The sequence below is a fragment of the Macaca fascicularis genome, chromosome X (genome assembly GCF_037993035.2).
Source record: "Macaca fascicularis isolate 582-1 chromosome X, T2T-MFA8v1.1".
Lineage (NCBI taxonomy): Eukaryota > Metazoa > Chordata > Mammalia > Primates > Cercopithecidae > Macaca > Macaca fascicularis.
The window spans coordinates 52264140-52283435 of record NC_088395.1 but is presented as its reverse complement, the minus strand read 5'-3'; the positions used below and the strand labels follow the sequence as shown (position 1 = coordinate 52283435).

At 43.4% G+C, this 19296-nt stretch overlaps 1 long non-coding RNA gene across 1 annotated transcript in view; it reads left to right on the top strand.

Annotated features, from left to right (window-relative positions):
- Positions 1-17085, top strand: part of LOC107128468 (uncharacterized) — a 77337-nt gene extending 60252 nt beyond the window's left edge. Inside the window, exons 2-4 of the long non-coding RNA XR_001487728.4 lie at positions 13164-13239; positions 13454-13597; positions 14130-17085. This is a non-coding gene — a long non-coding RNA (uncharacterized lncRNA). The remainder of the gene's footprint in view (positions 1-13163; positions 13240-13453; positions 13598-14129) is intronic.
- Positions 17086-19296: the final 2211 nt, after the last annotated feature.

Below are 19296 nucleotides of genomic sequence, written 5' to 3'. Positions count from 1 at the left end.
GGTGGAGGGCACAGCTATGGGTGTGGGTTGCTCCATTGCAGTGAAGATGAGGGATATGGTTTGGACCTGTGTCTCTGCCAAAATCTCATGTCCGGTTGTAATCCCCAGTGTTGGAGGTTGGGCCTGATAGGAGGTGATTGGATGATGGGGGTGGTTTCTAATGATTTAGCATCATTTCCGTAGTGCTGTTATCAAGATAGAATTCTCATGAGCGCAGGTTGTTTAACAGTGTGTAGCATCTCCGCCTGACTCTCTTCCTTCCGCCCCGCCCATGTGAAGTGCTCCCTCCCCCTGTGAAGTGCTCCCTCTTCCTTTGCCTTCCACTAGGATTGCAAGTTTCCTGAGGCCTTGCCAGAAGCCGAGCGGATGCCAAAAATCAGGCTTCCTGTACAGCCTGCAGAACTGTGAGCCAATTAAACCTTTTTTCTTTATAAATTACCCAGTCTCAGGTATTTCTTTACAGCAATGCAAGAAAGGAATAGTACAATGAAGTTACTTGGATATTTCGGGCCGAGAGTTTCCAGGACATGGGAAATGGCAGCTGGGTCCCAGAAAAGGAGAGTGCAGGTGGACAAAGGGACTTCAGAGACTCGCTGGAATAAATGGAAGGAAGGGAGTGGAAGTTGGGGGCCTATGCCCAGCTTTTGCGTGGTTTTTCTTCACAAATTTATGGTGTGGAATGTGTCATGTCCTGCCTGGAACCCTGTTTGTCCAGCCTCTGATACAGGGAGCCAATACAAAGGAGATAGCTACTCAGGAAAAAGGGATGGGGAAGAGGCCCCTCATTAGTTTGGCTGCTTCCCAAAGCAAGAGACTGTCAGAAACTTCCCTCCTTTGGGTCTCCCCCCAGGCCCTGGTGGAATGGGAGTCTGGCAGGAAGGGGGAGCCCTAAGAACTGGTCCCATGATCTGGCTGAGGTCTCCCAGGCCACAGAGGAGAAAACGGAGGGAGTCTGTTCTGTTCTGTGTGATCTGGCAGGAAGGGTCAGGGAACCTTTCTGGGGCAGCATTTCTGAAATCGGGCTGGAACTATCTGACGTAAAATGGGGATGGCTGAAAACCTCCCATATTATGATAGAGGCTAGTGGGTGGGGAACCGGGCAAGTGGATTGGGATAGCAAGAATCCTAGATTCCACGGGCATGGTTTGGAGGTACAATACATTGTTGGTAAGATGGTGGCTAAGGGACAAGGAAGCCTGGATGTAAACCCTTAAGATTGGTATTGGATCCCTCTGCCTTTCCGTTCTCCTCCACCCAGCAGTGAGGGGAGGTCAGGGCAGAACTGAAGTGAATGTTCTTTTCATTTTCTGAATAGGGGCTTGTGTACCTCAGAGGAAGACAGAATGTGCACATTTCTCTGTGTTTCTCTTTGTCTCATTCTTAGTCCCGAGACCGTTAGTCCTAGTTACCATGGAAACTGAAGCTGAGTGTCTGACGCATTCATCGGACTCTGGGAGAAAATTCGAGTTGGTCCCTGATTTCAGTAATTATCCGTTTACTACCTTCACTGTTTTTGCCATATTTAATTGTGATAAAACTATTATAATACCAAATGCTTCCGATCTACATTAATACTTCACTTGCATTTCTTATAGTTTGCTTAGAATTTTAATTCATTAATATCACATGCTATCTTCATTGTCGTGTTTAGAAGGCATAGTGTTTTCCTTTGAACAAAATAGTTTTTCATCAGTAAGTATATTTTCAAAGGAAACCTAATATCACTACCATAAGTGGAAATCCAGCATCACTTGTCGTAAATAGAAAGTTACTGTAAAAAACAAACGCAAGTGAGGCAAAATGTATCATTTAGGAAAAATTATTTAACGTGTTTTAAAATTGTCAATGTTTCATTCAAATGATGCACCTGACCTCATTTTGTGTACCATATGGGTATAATTTTGGTAAATTTTATCAATGTGAGGCAGTCTTCTGTAGCCCAATTCCCTCTGGATGTGTGGACAATGTTTAATTGCTGGACCTACAAAACTGGGAATAATGGTGAAGGTAGCATGGTACTGACTTCCCCGGTGGGGGACCTGACTGAATGACGAGATGGCCTTCCCCAGGCATCCCTGGAGTCATTATACCTTTTAAAATGATGAGAACTGGTTTGTGAATGTTTCCCTTGCCAGCTCAGGGTACATGGATTCATTAGTGATCTGGACAGAGGCATTGTTGATTTCCTCTCTAGCTCTCAAACCTTGCACAGTATTTGGGGAAGACAGAGTTCTCAAAAAATGTGTGTCCAATAAGTTTCCTTCTTTGCAAATTCTGTTCCTTCTTCCCAGAATGTCATTCCCACAGCTTTGATGGTTGATAACCTGCAACTCATCCCTTAAACTTGGAGTAAGTGCTTCTGACCCCCTCAGGAAGTTGTTTCTTCCCTCCTCTTTGTTCCTGTAAGAAAGGTAATACTGACTATGATAAGTATCATTGTCTATGAGCCTTATCTCTCCCACCAGACTCTGAACTTCTCAATGGCAGTGACTAATTCTCATCCATCTTTTCGAAGGCTCTTCAACTTATGTAGCACCTTTCATTATATTGAATAATGTCATGTATGAGTCCCCTTTTTCAAACCAGATTGGGAGTTCCCATGGTAAGAGGAAGCCTGATCATCCATTCTGTATGGCGTGTGATTCTACAGTCATCAGTCTTGCTCCTAGTGCCCCAGCAAGCCCTTCCTTAGCCAAAATGCTGAAGCCTCAGTGAAGCCTCTTCGTTGCCCCAGGTTTCATTTTCTGGACTCAGGGATTTTATTACCCACTATAAAGACTAAATAAGCTTTTCACTGTGTGGAAGAAAGAATAGAAGTTCAATGGCGGCACATTGTTTCTTCATCATCCTACGTTCTCTGAAAACTATTTGGGTTCAGAAATATTTTGTGCGCCTCTTATCCAATCCACTTTTGGAGAAAGAGAAATTTCACCTAAAGTTCCGCAAACTCCTTCGAATTCCTTGTGGTAGATGTAAATGGGGAGGGAGACAGGATGGGCAAGAAGGTGAAGGGAGGACCTGGGAGATAAGGGGTGCACAAGATGATATCTGACCCCACTATCCATCTGCCCCGCATTCTACTCCTAGCAGGTGCCTCCGCCCCACCACCACCTGGAGAAGACCGCTTAGAGAAAAGAAAACCTTCCAGACTCAGCCCATTCACATCCCTCTTAGTCTTTGAGGTTCACGAAAGTTAAGTAACTTGCTCAAACTCACTTAAGTCAATCTATGAGACCAATATTACCCAGAAACCAAAGGCAGAAGAGGACATCACAAGGAGAGCATACCACAGAACAATATCTTTTATAAATGTAGGTGAAAATGCCCTCAACAAAACCAAAAGGAGAGATTGGCAGAACAGATTTTTTAAATGCTCCAATTACATGCTGTCTAGAAGAGGTGTGCTTTACTTTCAAAGACATAAATTGCTTAAAATAAAAGCATGAAAAAAGTATAGTGTGGAAACAATCATGAAAAGAGAGTTGGAGTGGCTCTACTCATATTCTCTGAGACAAAAATATACTTCGAGACAACAATTCGATTTAGATACAGAGAAGGACGTTTTAACATGGTAGAGTGCTCAATCCATCAAGAAGATGTAAAGATTGTTATAAAAATATATAGACACATAGCAATAGTGCCCCCACAATACATGAAGCAAAAATGGACACAACTGAAGGGAAAAAGATGCACACAAGATCCCAGCCTTGTAGGATGTGGCTAAATTAGCTCTTAGATGCAAATGTATAGCTATAAACGCCTATATTAAAAAAAAAGAGTAGTGCTCTCAAACAATTCTCCTAAATTTTTATGTTAAGATACAGGAGCAAGAAAATTAAACTAACCCCAAACAAGCAGAAGGAAGGAAATAAGGACTGTTAGAGTGATAGAAATAAAAAGAATATAGGAAATAATAGAGAAAATTAAAAAAACCAGCAGTTGGTTCATTAACAAAGATCAATAAAATTGACATGCTTTTGCCAGACTACAAAAGAATAGAAAAGATGCATATTACAAAACTCAAAACTAGAATATAGAATATTAATACAATCTTACAGAAATAAAAAGGTTATGGGAAATACTGTGAACAACAGCATATCAACAAATCAGATAATCTTGTGAAAAGGACAAATGTCCAGAAACACACAAATTACTGAAACTGCCTAAAGGAGAAGTAGAAGATTTGAACTGATTTACAACAAGTAAAGGGATTGAATTACTAACAGATATATTTCCCCAAAGAAAAGTCCAGAGGTAACTGGTGGAATTCTACCAAATATTTAAAGAATGCTTAACACCAAGGCTTCACAAGATTGCTCAAGAACAGAAGGGTAACCTTCCCAGCTAGTTTTTTGAGCCCAGCTTTAACCAAACTCCAAAATTAGACAAGGCATCAGAAGGAGATCACCAACATAATTACAGATGAATATCTGTTATGTATACACAAATCTCCTCCACAAATTACACACATACCTAATTCAGCAACACACACACGTGCGCGTGCGAACACACACACACACACAAAGATTTCACACAAAGACCAAGTGGAACTTGCTCCAGGAATGTAAAGTTGGTTCAACGTACAAAAATCAATCAATATAATATACCACACTAACCAAATAAAAATCCCATATCATCATTTCCATAGACACAGAAAAACTTGTGACAAATCCAAAACCATTTCACAATTAAAAAAAAATACGAAGAAACTGGAGAAAAAAGGCACTTCTGCAACTCAGTAGACTCTATGAAAAACCCGCAATTGCCATCATGATTAATGGTGAAAGGCTGAAAACTTTCACCCTCAACAAGCAACAATGTGTGCTCTCACCATTTCTATTTAACATTGTACAAGAGCTTCTAGCTAATGCATTTAGGCAAGAAAAAGAGATAGAAGACCTCCAGACTTGAAAGGAATAAGTAAAACTCTCTCTGCTCACAGATGACATTATCATGTATGTAGAAAACACTAAAGAAGCCAGAAAATAAAATACTATTAGGACGAGTCATTGAGTTTATTCTATATAATATCTATATCAATGTAAAACACACAATTTTATTTCTTTATACTACCAATGAATAATCCAATAAAGGACATTTTAAAAACAATTCCATTTATCATAGCATCCAAAGAAACACAATAGTTAGAAATAAATTTCACAAAAGAAGTGTAAGACTTGTACAGAGAACACTACAAAACCTTATTGAAAGAAATTAAAGGAGACCTAAAGAAATGTGAAGGTGTCCCTTATGCATGGATGGGAAGACTGTGTATCATTAGAATAGCAGCAGTCCACAAGTGGATCTACAGATACAACGTACTCTCTGTTTAAAATCCCACCAGGATTTTCTTGCCATGATTGACAATCCGATTCTAGCATTCTCATGGCAATGCAAGGGACCCAGAAAAGCCAAAACAATCTTGAAAAAGAGCAACGACGGAGAACTCACACGTCTCTATTTCAAAACTTACTGCAAAGCTACAGTAATCAATGTGTTGTGGTACTGGCATAAATTTAGGCATATGTATCAGTGTCATAAAAATGCAAATTTTAGAAATAAACCTCTTCTTTTAAGTTCAATTGATTTTCAACAGGTGTCTCAAGGCAACTCAAAGTGAGAAAGAATAGCATTTTCCACAAAGGGTGCTGGGACAAATGGTTATGCCCGTGGGGAAGAATGAAGCGGACCCACCATCTCATGCCATGTCTGAAAATTAATTCAAAATGAATGACAGACATAAACCTAAGGGGAAAAAACTATGTAACTTTTGGAAAAAAACTTTGGGGGTAATCTTCATGACCTTGAAATTGGAATTGGCTTTGTAGATATGGTACCCATATCACGGGTGAAGAACATGAAACACAGAGGAACTGTACTTCATTAAAATTAAATACTTTTGTGCTTCAAAGCCCACCATCAAGGACAAGGAAGACAACTTATGAGATGAGATGATTGAAAAGACTGGAAAATCATATATCTCATATTTGACTCTATTCGCAATATCTAATAAACACTTACGACTGCCTAATAAAAAAGACACAGCCCAAATAAAAGTGGGCAAAGGATTGTGATAGATGTTTCTCTAAAGAACATATACAAACGGCTAATAAGCTCAAGAAAAGATGCTCAGTGTCATTAGTCATTAGGGAAGTGCAAGTCAAATCCACGTTGTGATACCGCTTCCCACTCACTAAGATGGCTGAAATCAAACAGACAATGACAAATGTTGGCAAGGTTGTGGAGGAACTGGAATCTTAAGACATTTCTCATGGGATTGTAAGATGGTTCAATCACTTTGGGAGAGGGTGCAGCAGTTCCTCCAAAAGTTAGAGTTCCTTTAGGACCCAGCAAGTCCACTCTAGGTATTCACCCAGGAGATTTGAAAAAGTAACTCAGGTAAAATCCTGTACAAGAGTGTCCATACCAGCCTCATCCATAAAAGCCAAAAAGTGAAAGAATCTAAATGTCCATCAACAGTTGAATGAGTAACCATTATATGGTAGTTAATCAAATGTACGAGCCACAACATTGATTAATCTGGAAAACATAGTGCTTACTGAAAAAAGCCTGTCAAAAAGGTCATGTATTGTATGATCTGATTTATGGAAAACATTCACTACATGCAAAATCAGAGAGCCAGAAGACAGATCAGAGGGTACCAGTGGTTTGAAGAAGAGGGAAGATTAAGTCACTTAAATACATACAGTGTTTTTTTTAAATAAAACAGTTTTTAAATTACATGGTTGTGATAGTTGCACAACTTTCTGTTTTCTAAATTTTATTTTATTGTACTAAGAACACGTAACATGAGATCAGCCCTCACTAAAATTTTAAGTGCAGAATGCCATATTGTTAACCATAGGCACAGGCTTGTACAGGAGATCTCAAGAATGTATTCCCCTTGCACAATGGAAACTTTTTACCCATAGAACAGCAACTCCCTGTTTCCCCCTCCCTCAAGGTTCAAGCAGCCGACATTGCACTCTGGTTTTTAAGATTGACTATTTTAGACAGCTGAAATATTTAGAACCCACATTATTTGTGTGTGATGGCAGGAATTCCTTCTTCATGGAGGCTGAGTAATGTGCCATTTTATATATATACCACATTTTTAATATGCATTCATCTGTCAATGAACATTTAGGTTGTTTCCATATTGTTTTAAAATTTTGACTGTTAGATGTAATGCTTCAATAAAGGTGGGAGTGCATATATTCCCTTCAAGGTCCTGATTTCAATTCTTTTGGTTATATACCCAAAAGTGGGATTGCCAGATCATATGGTCATTCTATTTTTAATTTTCTGAGGAACCACTATGGTGTATTCCATAGTGGCTGCACCATTTTACATGCCTACCCCAGTGTGCCCGTGTTGGAATTTTTACACATCTTCTCCAAAACAACACTTGTTGTTCTTTCTTTCTTTCTTTCTTTCTTTCTTTCTTTCTTTCTTTCTTTCTTTCTTTCTTTCTTTCTTTCTTTCTTTCTTTCTTTCTCTTTCTTTCTTTCTTTCTGTCTGTCTTTCGTTCGTTTGTTCTTTCTTTCTCTTTCTTTCTTCCTTCCTTCCTTCCTTTCTTCTTTCTTTCTCTCTTTTTTTCTTTTTCTTTCTTGTTTTGATAATAGCTATCTTTCAAAGTGTGAGGTGGTAGCTCATTGTGGTCTGTATTTGCATTTCTCTGATGAGTAGTGATGTTGAGCACTTTTTCATACACTGTTGGGCATGTGCATGTCCTCTCTGGAGAAACGTCTATTCAAGTCTTTTGCCCATTCTTTAGTCAGTTTGTTGTCTTCTTTTTTGGTATTGAGTTGTAGGAGTTCCTTGTATAGCTTGGATGTTAATCCTTTATCATATATATCCTTTTCAAATATCTTTTCCAATAAATCTCCTAGAAGAGAACATAGGTGAAAAGTTCCATGGCATTTGACTTGGAAATGACTTCTCGAATATGACAAAAAGCACAAGCAGCAAAAAGCCACATTAGATAGGTGAGACTATGCCGAACCAAAAACCTATGGCGAACCAAATGAAACAATCAACATGGTGAAAAGGCCACCTACAGAATGGGAGTTGCTCAACTTTTTGAATATACTAACAAACACTGCACTGTACTCTTTTAAAGGGTGAGCTTTGTGGTATCTGAATTATATCTCAGTAAAGCTGTTTCTTTTAACGAAGGAGGAAAGAATCGCTGAAGGAATTCAAAATGTTCATAACTTATTCCTAAGTTAACATACGTGCTAATATATTAGGATACAAGTTGGAGGGATATTTTTGAATTATTACAAAATGAAACCTATACGAAGACTTCCAGAAGGCTGAAAAATTAAATGTGGTAGGAGGCTTCCAAAGCGGCCTCTCTGGCAGAGTAGCAAGGTTCCAAGAACCATGTCAAGACAAAGCTATTTCTCAGGCATGACCTTCGTGATTGTTTTTATGTCTCAGACTCCCATGAATCCTACCTGCTTTCCAATCCTGGTTATGCAGCCCTCTTACTGATTCCATGTGCAACCTGGTATTCTTGCAGCCGGTTTTTTCTTTTGGTTGAGCAATCGTGAGTGTTTTTCTGTTGTTTCTAACCAAACATACTGATGGATACAGGAGGTGGCAGATGTAGGTGTTATTTACGTCTATAAAGTGAAAGGAAATTTCTTAGAGAAAAAATGTAGAAAAGGAGGAAACAAGGCCACAATCTGGAGCGTATCAACAAGTAGAGGAGTTTAGAAGAAGAGGAGACAGGAAATAACTCAAAGAATAGGATCTATCCTGGAAGGAAGATCACCAGAAGAGGATGGTTTCATGGAATCCACAAGATTTCAGGAGATCGATAGTGGCCAGCACGTTCAATGCTACTAAGAGGGCAAGCCAAATCAGAGGGATGATCATTGGATTTGACATCGTGTAAGTTACTAAAGAGCATGAAAAACAAAAAAAGCATATTGGAGGACAGAAGGCCATGCAAGACATCGGAGGTGGAGATGAGGAAGTGGTGACAACCTGTTCAGACAACTTACCAGAAAAGTTTTGCTGTGAAAGGCAGCAGGTATGTAGGAGAACAGCTGGTAGGGAAGTGTTGCCAAGGGAAGGTATTTGTTTAAAATGGAGGACAGTGGAGCATAATTATATGCTGATGGGAATAACCGCTGGAGCAGGAGAATGTGAAGATGCAGAGAAACAGTGGACATCTGCAGGAATACAAACTGTGAAACACTGAGGGGTAAAGATAGGATCAACCAGAGAGGCTGACTTTGTTGAAAATATGAGCCACCAGCCCCATGCGTCATGCTCTCAGTTAAAGCCATACTGATAACCTCCATCCCTGGGGATGGCCAAACTGAGAATGAGGGATTGGCAGGGCAGACATGTCCAGAGGATGAGAAAATGAAGTTTGAAGTCCACAGGATCCAGGCTGAGTAACGAAGGTTAATGTAAACTGACAAATTCAAATTTTGAGAAATGTATCGGTCAGAGATATTTTTAATTTTTTAAATTTAATTTTATTTTTTTTCTGCAGATGGGGTCTTGCTGTGATGCCCAAGCTGGTCTTGAACTCATGGCTTCAAAGTGTAGCCTCCCAAAGCTCTATGCAGTGGTGCTGTCATAACTCACTGCAGCCTCAAACTCCTGGGCTCAAGTGATCCTCCCGCGTGAGTCTCCCGAGTAGCTGGGACCACAGATGCGTGCCACCATATAAGGCTAATTTTTTCGATTTTTGTAATTTTAGAGATGAGGTCTCGCTACATAGACCAGGCTCGTGTCCAACTCCTGGCCTCAAACAATCCTCCTGCCTCAGTGTCTTGCATAGCTGGGGTTATAGGTGTGAGCCACTGCACAGAGCTAGGTGAGGGATTATGTGACACTCATAGCTCCTTAGTGTTTGGGGATTGTCTCTGGCTGTTCATGTGTTCACAGTGAGGTGGAGAGATAGACAGATCCCATTACTGAGAAATAAAGAAATCCCTACAATGAAGCAGATTAATGGAGGGGACTTCCTCCTTTCCAGGGAGAGAAAAGGGCAGTGCTCAAAACCGGAAGAAAAGCCATGAACAGGAATTCACCGGAAATGGAATGTCCTCAGAAGATCTTATCTTTTCCGTGGGAGGCAGGGGGTGGGTGATTCTTTTTGGATTCTAGCAGCATGGATACTTAGCCATCGCTCGCCAGTGGTTTGTTCCACTGTCATTTCATGTAGTCACTATTGATCCTTCACTGAAGTCTGTAACTGGCATAGCGTCTACAGTCCTGTGAGTGGTGTTTTTGGGGATTTAAGGAGCAGAGCAGACAAGCGAAGCGTTGCCTTCCTGGCATTGCCATTCCGCATTGGTCCTTCTCCAAGGGAAACTGGTCGTGGTCATCCAGACAGAGACCAGCAGCCGAGTGGATCTGAGATCCCCTGAGAGGGGTGTGAAACACAGGGGAGTCACTGGCAGGTGAGCACTCAGGAGTGCATATGAGACAAACCCCCTGACCCAGAGGAGACTGGATGTCGCGCAACATCCGTGGAGGTCGGGAAGATGGGCAGGACTTCATGTGGTTCCTTCTGGCGTAGGGCATGGCTATGGGTGTGGGTTGCACCATTGCAGTGAAGTGGAGTTTTTTTTAGATATTTTGGACTGAGGGGTTCCAGGACATGGGAAATGGAGGGCGGCTGGGTCCCAGGAGAGGAGAGTACAGCTGGACAAAGGGACTTCTGAGACTTGCTGGAATAGACGGAAAGAAGAGAGGGGAAGTTGGGGGCATTTGCCCAGCTTTTGAGTTGTTGTTTATCACAAATTTATAGTGTGGGACGTCTCATGTCTTGCCTGGCACCCTGTTTGTCCAGCCTCTGGTAAGGGGAGCCAATACACAGGAGGTGGTGGGCTTCTCAGGAAGAGGGGCAGGGAAGAGGCCTCTCATTAGTTGGGCTGCTTCCAGAAGTGGGAGACTACCAGAAACCTCCCTCCTTGGAGTCTCCCCAAGGCTCGGCGGAACAGGAGTGTGGCAGGAAGGGGGAGTCCTAGGAACTGGTCCCATGGTATGGGCGGAGGTCTCCCAGGCCACAGAGGAGAAGAGGGAGGAGGTGTGTCCTATGTGACTCTGGCAGGAAGGATCAGGGAGCCCTTCTGAGACAGCGCTTCTGAAATCGGGCTGGCTGGAACTTTCTGTCAGAAAATCGGAATGACTGAAAAAACTCCGCTACTATGATAGAGGCCAGAGGGTGGGAAAGAGGAAAGTGGGTTGGGGTAGCGGGAATCCTAGGTTCCACAGGCATGGTTTACAGGTACAATACATGGTTGGTAACATGATGGCTCGGGGACAAACAAGCCTGTCTCCAAGCCGTGCAGGTGCATTGAGAGGATGTAGAAATTCTGGATTCATATCGGGCCCGTCTGCATTTCTGCCCTCCTCCACCCAGCATTGAGGGGAGGGCAGGGTAGAACTAAAGCAAATGTTCTTTTCAATCCCTGAATAGGGGCTTGCGTACCTCAGAGGAAGACAGGACACGCACATTTCTCTGCGTTTGTCTTTGTCTCATCCTTAGTCTCTAGACCATTAGCCCCTGTTGCCATGGGAACTGAAGCTGAGTGTCTGATGCATTCATTGGGCTGTGGGAGAAAAGCAGAGTTGGTCCTTGAAATAAAGGCCCCTGGGAGAGGGGATTCTAGCAAGGCAGTCACATCGAAAGAATTCACAATTCCCACGGAGGTATTGATCCCTGCGATTATTAGTACACACACACACACCCCACACACACACACTCCCACCCCATACACACACACACAGGCTTCATCCTGAACAGAGATGATGTACGGTGCATCACACTGGCTGGCCCGTAGGGCTCTTGTGGGAGAGGCCAGGTCTCTGCCACCGTGAAAGGGGTTGCAACTGATACAGTCAGGGAGGGATCCCAGGAAGGGGAGTGATTCCCTTAAATTTGCTTGTTGAAACAGGCAGGGTAAAGGAGGATCCGGTGCAGAGCTTGGATTCATCAGAGGTGGCGGTTGATGTGACCGGTCGCCCTGTTTGGGTGGGAAGGCCCCGAATGACACATGCAGCCAGGCAAGAGCGGTCCCGTGCACCCTTTGCTCTTGGCTTATCCAGCTCCTCCCTCTGAGATAGTCCCACAGGGAGCCCCAGATTGACCTGGGATGGGGATCCCCTCTTTCCAGAGGCACAGTAGAGTTCTCAACGCTGGCAGTTTTCTCCTCCTTACCCTTTCTCCCTCACTGCCCCTTCATCTTGCCCCCCGCTCATCAATCACCCTTTGGTAAAGGACCTCTCCCCTTGTTCCTCTCTCTTTACTCCCTCATCCATTCCTCTACACTCCTTTCCTCTTTCCTCTCTCTTCCTACCTCACTTCAGCCTCCGTCATCACCCCTCATCTCCCCTCTCTGCTCTCTCGCCTCCATGCCTTGTCTTTCCCTTTGTCCTCCCTCCGAGTTCCCATATCCCTCACTGCCCTTTCTCTCCCTCTTTCCTTTCGCATGTTGTCCTCCCTGGTTTTCCCCTCCTTTTGCTTTTTCCTTCTCTCTACGCCGTTCCTTCCCCTCACCCTCCCCACCCTCCCTTCCCCTGATACTTACCCAGTGACTAATCCTTAGTTCCTTAAGTGGCACTGGGCGTAACGTGGGCCCTATGTGTTTAGCTTTCAGCCTCGGAGGGCAGTACATCCTAAAGTGAATCACCAACTTAATTATTCCTCTGCAAATTATCATCAGTGATATGAGATTCAACGACAAGGAGCTGTGAGAGTGCACAGGAAGGGAGCTCATTTCTGGGGTGGGCTCAGTGAAGAAAATGTCATTGATGATAGTCTCTGTTCTGCCATCCACCATCCTCTGCTTGCCTCTTTCTGTCACTGCCTTCCCTTTTATGTTGGGGACAACTCTCCTCTTCTATCTTTTGCAGCAGGGTGGGACTCCTCTCATGGTGTCCTGCCCTCCACACCCCAAAGTGTGAGTTCTCATGAGGTCCAACCGGATGCCCATTCCCTGCAACCGGAGCACCCAACAGACCAAAGAGCACGAGGGGTAGTTTCAACTCGCCCGGGGACCCTTGTTCTTGCTCCCAGGTTCCCCAGGGCACCTTTGGTCATGTACTTCACTCACCTCTTCTCTTTTTCACCTTCACTTCTCCCTTCTCTTCCCCCTCCCTCTTTCCTGGCTGCATCCTTCTTTCTTAAGGCTTTACCCCATAAAGACAAAGAAACTGGCTGAGGAGACAAAAGAAAGAAAGTAGCAGAAGCTGGTAAGGAAACAGGTGAGTGACATCTGACTTAGCTGATTAAGAGAGCTTGATCCTTTTGGAGGGCGTGGCGGGTGCTTGCTCTGTCGCCCAGGCTGGAGTGCAGTGGTACGATCATAGCTCCCTGTATCCTCGAGCTGCTGAGCTCAAGGGATCCTCCAGCCTCAGCCTCCAGAGTAGCTGGGACTACATGTTAATTTTTTTTTTTTTTAATGTTTTGCTTTTTTAGAGACAGGGTCTCACTTGTGTTGCCAAGAGAGCTTGAGCATCAACTGGCAGTGAGGACAGCCGGAAAGCAACCGACTTACCCCTCTCACCAGACCTTCCAACTGTCTGCCACACTGGCATTGCCGTGTATCCCTGCATCTTGTTGGTAATGGTGGGGGCTGTAAATTGCATGATTGCTCTAGAAAGTGTAGTTAAAAATCACTTAGACACCCAGATCCCCTCTCAGCTCCTCGTAGCATGACAAATCACTCTCCCCCAACTCTGGGAGTTGGAGGACAAATGTACTGTCTGCACAGCATGAACCAGCAGATTTATGGGCTTTGGAACTTCAGACTCACTTGAAGGCATACATCCCAACCCAGCGTAGGGATTTCAGTTGCTGTCTACAGCAATCTGCAGTCCCTCACCTCCGCTGGAGTTTGGCGTCCAGATTGCTGGCATCTTGCCCCTTCTCAGAGACGCAGGAGAGTCTTCCTGTGTAATCTAAACTTCCCTAGAGAGGAGACTTAGTAATATTGGCAGGCAAAGACCTCTGGAGTTTGCTTCGTTAGTAAGCTCAAAACATTTTCTCATTTCAACGTTAGTTTTTCTTAGAGCCATGGGTTACTAAGGAGGATGTTTCTTAATTTACAAACACATATGGGGGTTTGTAATGATCTTTTGTTATTGATTTCTAGATCCCATTGTGGCATTGTGGTCAGAGAATATACAACTCGCTGAAGAATCCATTGTTTATGGACATTCCTGGGATTGTATTCATTTAAATATCTTTATGTACATTGTAGTGGAATATAATACAAAAATGGAGTTGCATGAAAAATGAAGGTACCGCTCAGTAAATGGTTCCACAGGGACATCTGATCCCCTACGATCTGGGTTAAGAAATGGTGTACTGTATTGCTGGCAGCTCAAAAGCACTCTCATGCCAGTCACTCTTGTCTTCCACCTCGGCCAATCTAACCACTCTTGTGACTTTTAACACTTGAAGATAATCCCGCCTGTTTGTGAACGCATTACACGTACGTAGAATCGGTACAGTACATATTTTACAGTACATATTTTATAATCTGGGTTTCTCTTGGTTTTTCAGTAAGGTTTTTCTCCTTACTATTGACTTCTGTCGTGCTGTGTAGCTGAATTTCGTTTCTTTGCCTTCCTGCGCAGTATTTTGAATTGTATGACAATGCCACAATTTATTCGTGCCTTTTATTTCTAATGGACTCTTCAGTAGTTTCCAGCGCTGGAGTGTTAGTGTTATTATTGTGGTGCACGTTCACAAGGATGTCCTTTGGTTGACATGCTTATGCATTTAAGGCTGTGCTTGCAGGACTGCTTTGATTACTTTTTCTTCCTTCATGGCACTGTAAGTGGTGACAGTGGATGTAGCGGTTTGTCTTTATTTATTTATTTATTTATTTATTTATTTATTTATTTATTTTTCCCTGATCTCAGAGGGAAAGCTGTCAACATGTCACCAGTAAGTATCGTTGTTTTCGGAGGCTTTTAAAAAATATTCCAACTGAATCAAGAGCGTTTCCTTTTATTTGCAGTTGGCTAAGAGGTTTTATCATAAGTGCGTGGTCATTTTAAAAAATCAAACCCATGAAATACCCTTCCTGCATCTGTAGGGAATATCCTATTTTTTCTCTTTCACACATTACTTCTGAGAGATAGATTTTTCAAGCGCTGAACCGCTTCATTTCTAGAATACTCGACTTGTTTGTGATACGTTTTCATTTTTGGAGATTTAACTGATTTGTTTTGCTAATGCTTTATCCAAGATTTCTTCTTCTGTGCTTATGTGAAAGATAGGCCTGTGCATTTCATTTCTTACCATGCCCTTTAAGGTTTTTGCCTCATAAAATGGGATGGGAAGCATTTCCCCTTTTTTATGTTACCTGGCAAGAAGGTAAGATTGACATTCTTTCCTTCACAAATGTTTTGTAGAATTAATCGGTGGCGGCATCAGAGTCTGTAGGTTCTTGTGGCTGCTGCTGTTGTTTCCTTCAGATTCCGCCCGTTTAGAATTTGTAGGACAATTCAGATGTTTAGTCTGTTTTCTGTCATTTTGTTATCCAAAGTATCACATTTGTGGGCATAAAGCTGTTCATGATTTTGAATAATGATCTCTTTAATATCTTCGTTGCCCATAGTGATGTTTTCTTAGCCACTCCAGACACTGGTTGCTTCATTATTTCTCTCCTTTTTGTTCAGGCCCACACAAGGCATGTCTTAATCACATCATCTTTACAAAAAACCACCTCTGGCTGTGTTGTTTTATCTTTAACTGATTTGTACTTTTATTGTTATTTCATTTCTTCTGCTTTCTTCAGGTTTAATCTGTTGCTCAGCATGGTTGGGAAAGATGCAAATGTTGTGTCTTTCTTTCTCATGCAATCTAGACAATTAAAATATATCCCATAAGTTTTCATCAGGTTCAAAATACTTTGTGATTTCATTGGTGATGTTTTCCTTGAGCTACGGGTTATTTAGAAAACAGGAAATTAAAAGGATGCCTTTTCTAAAGATAAAATGAAGTGAAATAAAAAGGATGCCTTTTTTATTTCATTTTCTTGCCTAATTGCCCTCCGAACTTCCGGGACTATGTTGAGAAGAAGTAGCAAAAGCGGGCATCTCTGCTTTGCTCCTGATCTTGGAGGAAAAGCTTTCACTCTTTCGGCATCTAGTACAGTGTTCACAGTGAGTATTTTATATAGGACTTTTGTAACGCTGAGGTTGTTTCCTTCTGTTCCAAGGAGTTTGAGTGTTTTTGTCACGAAGGGAGCTGACTTTTGTCAGATGCTTTTAGTGCATCAATTGAGCCGATCATGTGGTTTTGTCCTTCATTTTGTTGATACCGTACGCTAAATTAGTTGATTTTCATTGATCGAAACTTCCTTGCATTCCACGAATAAATCCCACGTGGTCATGGGCCTTTCATGTGCTGTCGAACTCGGTGTGCTAGGCTTTTGTTGAATATGTATGCATAAACATTCTTTTGGGAAGTGTGTGTGGGTGTGTGTGTGTGTGTGTGTGTCCGTATGTTTCTGGTCCTAATTCTTCTTTAAATGTTTAGTAGAATTCTCCACTGAAGCCATCTAGTCCTGGGGTTTTCTATGTTGGGAGGTTGATGAATACTGGTTAAGTCTCCTTACGAGTTGTCGAGATCTGCTGAGATTTTTTACTTCTTCAGGAGTCAGTCTTGGCAGCGTGTATGTTTCTCAGAATTTATCTATTTCTTCTAGAGTATCAAATTTGTTGGGGTAGAGTTGTTCCTGGTCTTCTCTTTATAATCTTTTTTGTTTCTGTAGTATCAATTGTAATGCCCCTCCGTCGTTCTGAGTTTAGTTATTTGACCCTTCTGTTTTCCTCTTAATCTGCTTAACCTATGTTGACCTTTTCAGAGACACCAGCTCTTAGTTTCACTGTTTTTTTTTTTCCCCTATTATTTGTCTATTCTCCATTTCCTTTATTTGTGCTCTAATCTTTATTACTTCCTTCCTTCTGCTAACTTTGGGTTTACGTTGTTCTTCCTTTTCTAGTTCTCGAAACATAAAGACAGGCTGTTGATTTGAGGTCTGTCTTCTTTTTCACTGTAAGCATTTACCACAATAAACTTCCCTCTTAACACTATGCTTTCCCTGCATCTCCTTAGTTGTGGTATGTGGTGTTTTCATTTTCATGTGTCTCAAGATGCTTTCTAATTTCCTTGTGGTCTGTTCTTTGACCCATTGGTTATTGAAGAGAGTGTTGTAATTTCCACCTATTTGTGACATTTTCAATTCTCCTTCTGGTATTGCTTTCTAGTTTCATTCCATTGTGGTCAGAAAAGATAATCGGTATGATTTCGAACCTCTGAAGTTTGTGAAGATCCTAAATGTCAACACAAAAGCTAAAGCATAAGACCTCTGGAAGAGAATTCAGGATAAAGCCTTGAAAAACTTGCTGTAGGCGAAGGACTCTTCTAGCTATGACACAGAAAGCAATAGCCACGCAAAAACACGTTAAGTGAATTTCATCAAATTTAGAAATCTGGCTTTTCATCATTAGAGAAATGAAAAAGCAAACCATTCATTGTGGCAATGTTTGCAATATATACTACCCGACAATGGAAAAGTTTGCACGCAAAAAAGCACTCTTATAATTCAGTATTAAGATGACAAATCATAATCAATGTGCCAACCATGTGAATGGTTCTTCACATGCCACACCAAACGATATGCAACTGGTCAAGAGAAGAGGCTGGGCCAAGGTCACTAGTGGAGGCAGCGGCAAAGCTGGGTCAGAGATCTCAGGCAAGTCACCTCCCTTCTCTGAGTCTGTTTCCTCAAATGCACAGTAGTAGCTCAGACGATCTTTGAGGGTGTCATGAGGTAGTGGGCAAAACGCCCTTGGCCCAGGGCCTGATGACGACGAAAACAAAGAGGAGCAGCAGGGTGGATGCCCAGGAAGGAAAACACCCAACCTGATGTCTCAGGAGGCTGGGAGGGCAGTGGCAGGCCTCAGAAACCTAGGGTGGAACCTGTCGTTCAGGGAAGCCGTGAGGGGTGGCGATCATGCGCAATGAAGGGAGATGGGGAGCGGTATGTGCACATGGGCGGGAGGGTGGGTGTCAGGAGAGAGTGCCCAGCAGGTGGGTTTATCACCCCCAGGACACTGCGAGCCTCTGGATGGCAGGAGCGGCCCACAGCAGGGCCCAGTGCACGCACCCCGACCTCAGAGGGTCCCAGGTTCAAGTCTGTGCTCTGCCACTTCCTGGCTGTGTGACTTGGGGAGAGCGTCTTCCCTCTCGGAGCCTCAGTTGGCTGAGACCATGAAATGGCCTTACTGCCCCCACCTCTTGGGCTTGCCCGAGAAATGGAAACATAGGTCCAGACAAGAAATTGTACATGAATATTCAGAACAACTTTATGCATGATATCAATAACTGGAAATGAGCGAATGCACCAATGCTCGTCTATCGCCAGGCGTGGGACAGGAGCGATCAGAAGAAGCAGGCCTGGCTGGGAGAAGGTTGTGAGTGCTGTCCACTGCCACAGCAGGGCCTCAGAAAACACTTGCTGACATGGACTGTGGGCCTTTGCGGTGTGGGGTCTACAGAAGGTCCCAGGCTGGGGGCAGGAGGGAAGCCTGCCTGGGTCTCCTGTTTGCCATGTGAGTGAGGTGGTGGCCATCTCCAGGGTGGCCGGTCTGACCCTCCTGCAGGACGCGCAGTCCAGTCCACCCCCATTTCCCACCAAGGTGCTCCTGCCTCCCTGCTCTCCTCCTCTCTTCCCAGGTGCCCTCAGCGCTGCCCCTACAGGGTAGGGGGAGTGGGTCCCTGGTGAGGCCCCACCGCTGCAAGGTGACGTGAAAGGGGGAGTGTCCAGCAAGCCTGGAGGCCTGAGGAGGCCGTGACCTGGCCAGCACCCTGCCTCTGAGGGCTGCTTCTTGTTCCTTTCCGGTGGAGCTTTCGTATCTCAAGTGCCTTCCACACACAGTGCTCAAACTCACTCCTGTGGCTTATGGTGACGACCCCCACCCTGATCCAAGGACAGGCATGTGCCCGCTATGTGCACAAGGGTGTCTGGGGAGGTCCTGGACAAATAGCATTAAATTTATGATGCCAGGGGTGGTGTCCCAGGCATCCCTAATCTCTTCCACAGCCCAGACCACAGACCAGGAGACATAAAGGGAAGGGGACTCCATTGTGTGTGTGTGTGTGTGTGTGTGTGTGTGTGTGTGTGTGTGTGTGTGTGTGTGTGTGTGTGTGTGTGTGTTCCAGTAAAGCTTTGGGACTGGATTTCTGTCAGAGTCCCAGAATGTCAGTGTTGCCAAGCATGGACCCAAGCACCAGAGAAGCAG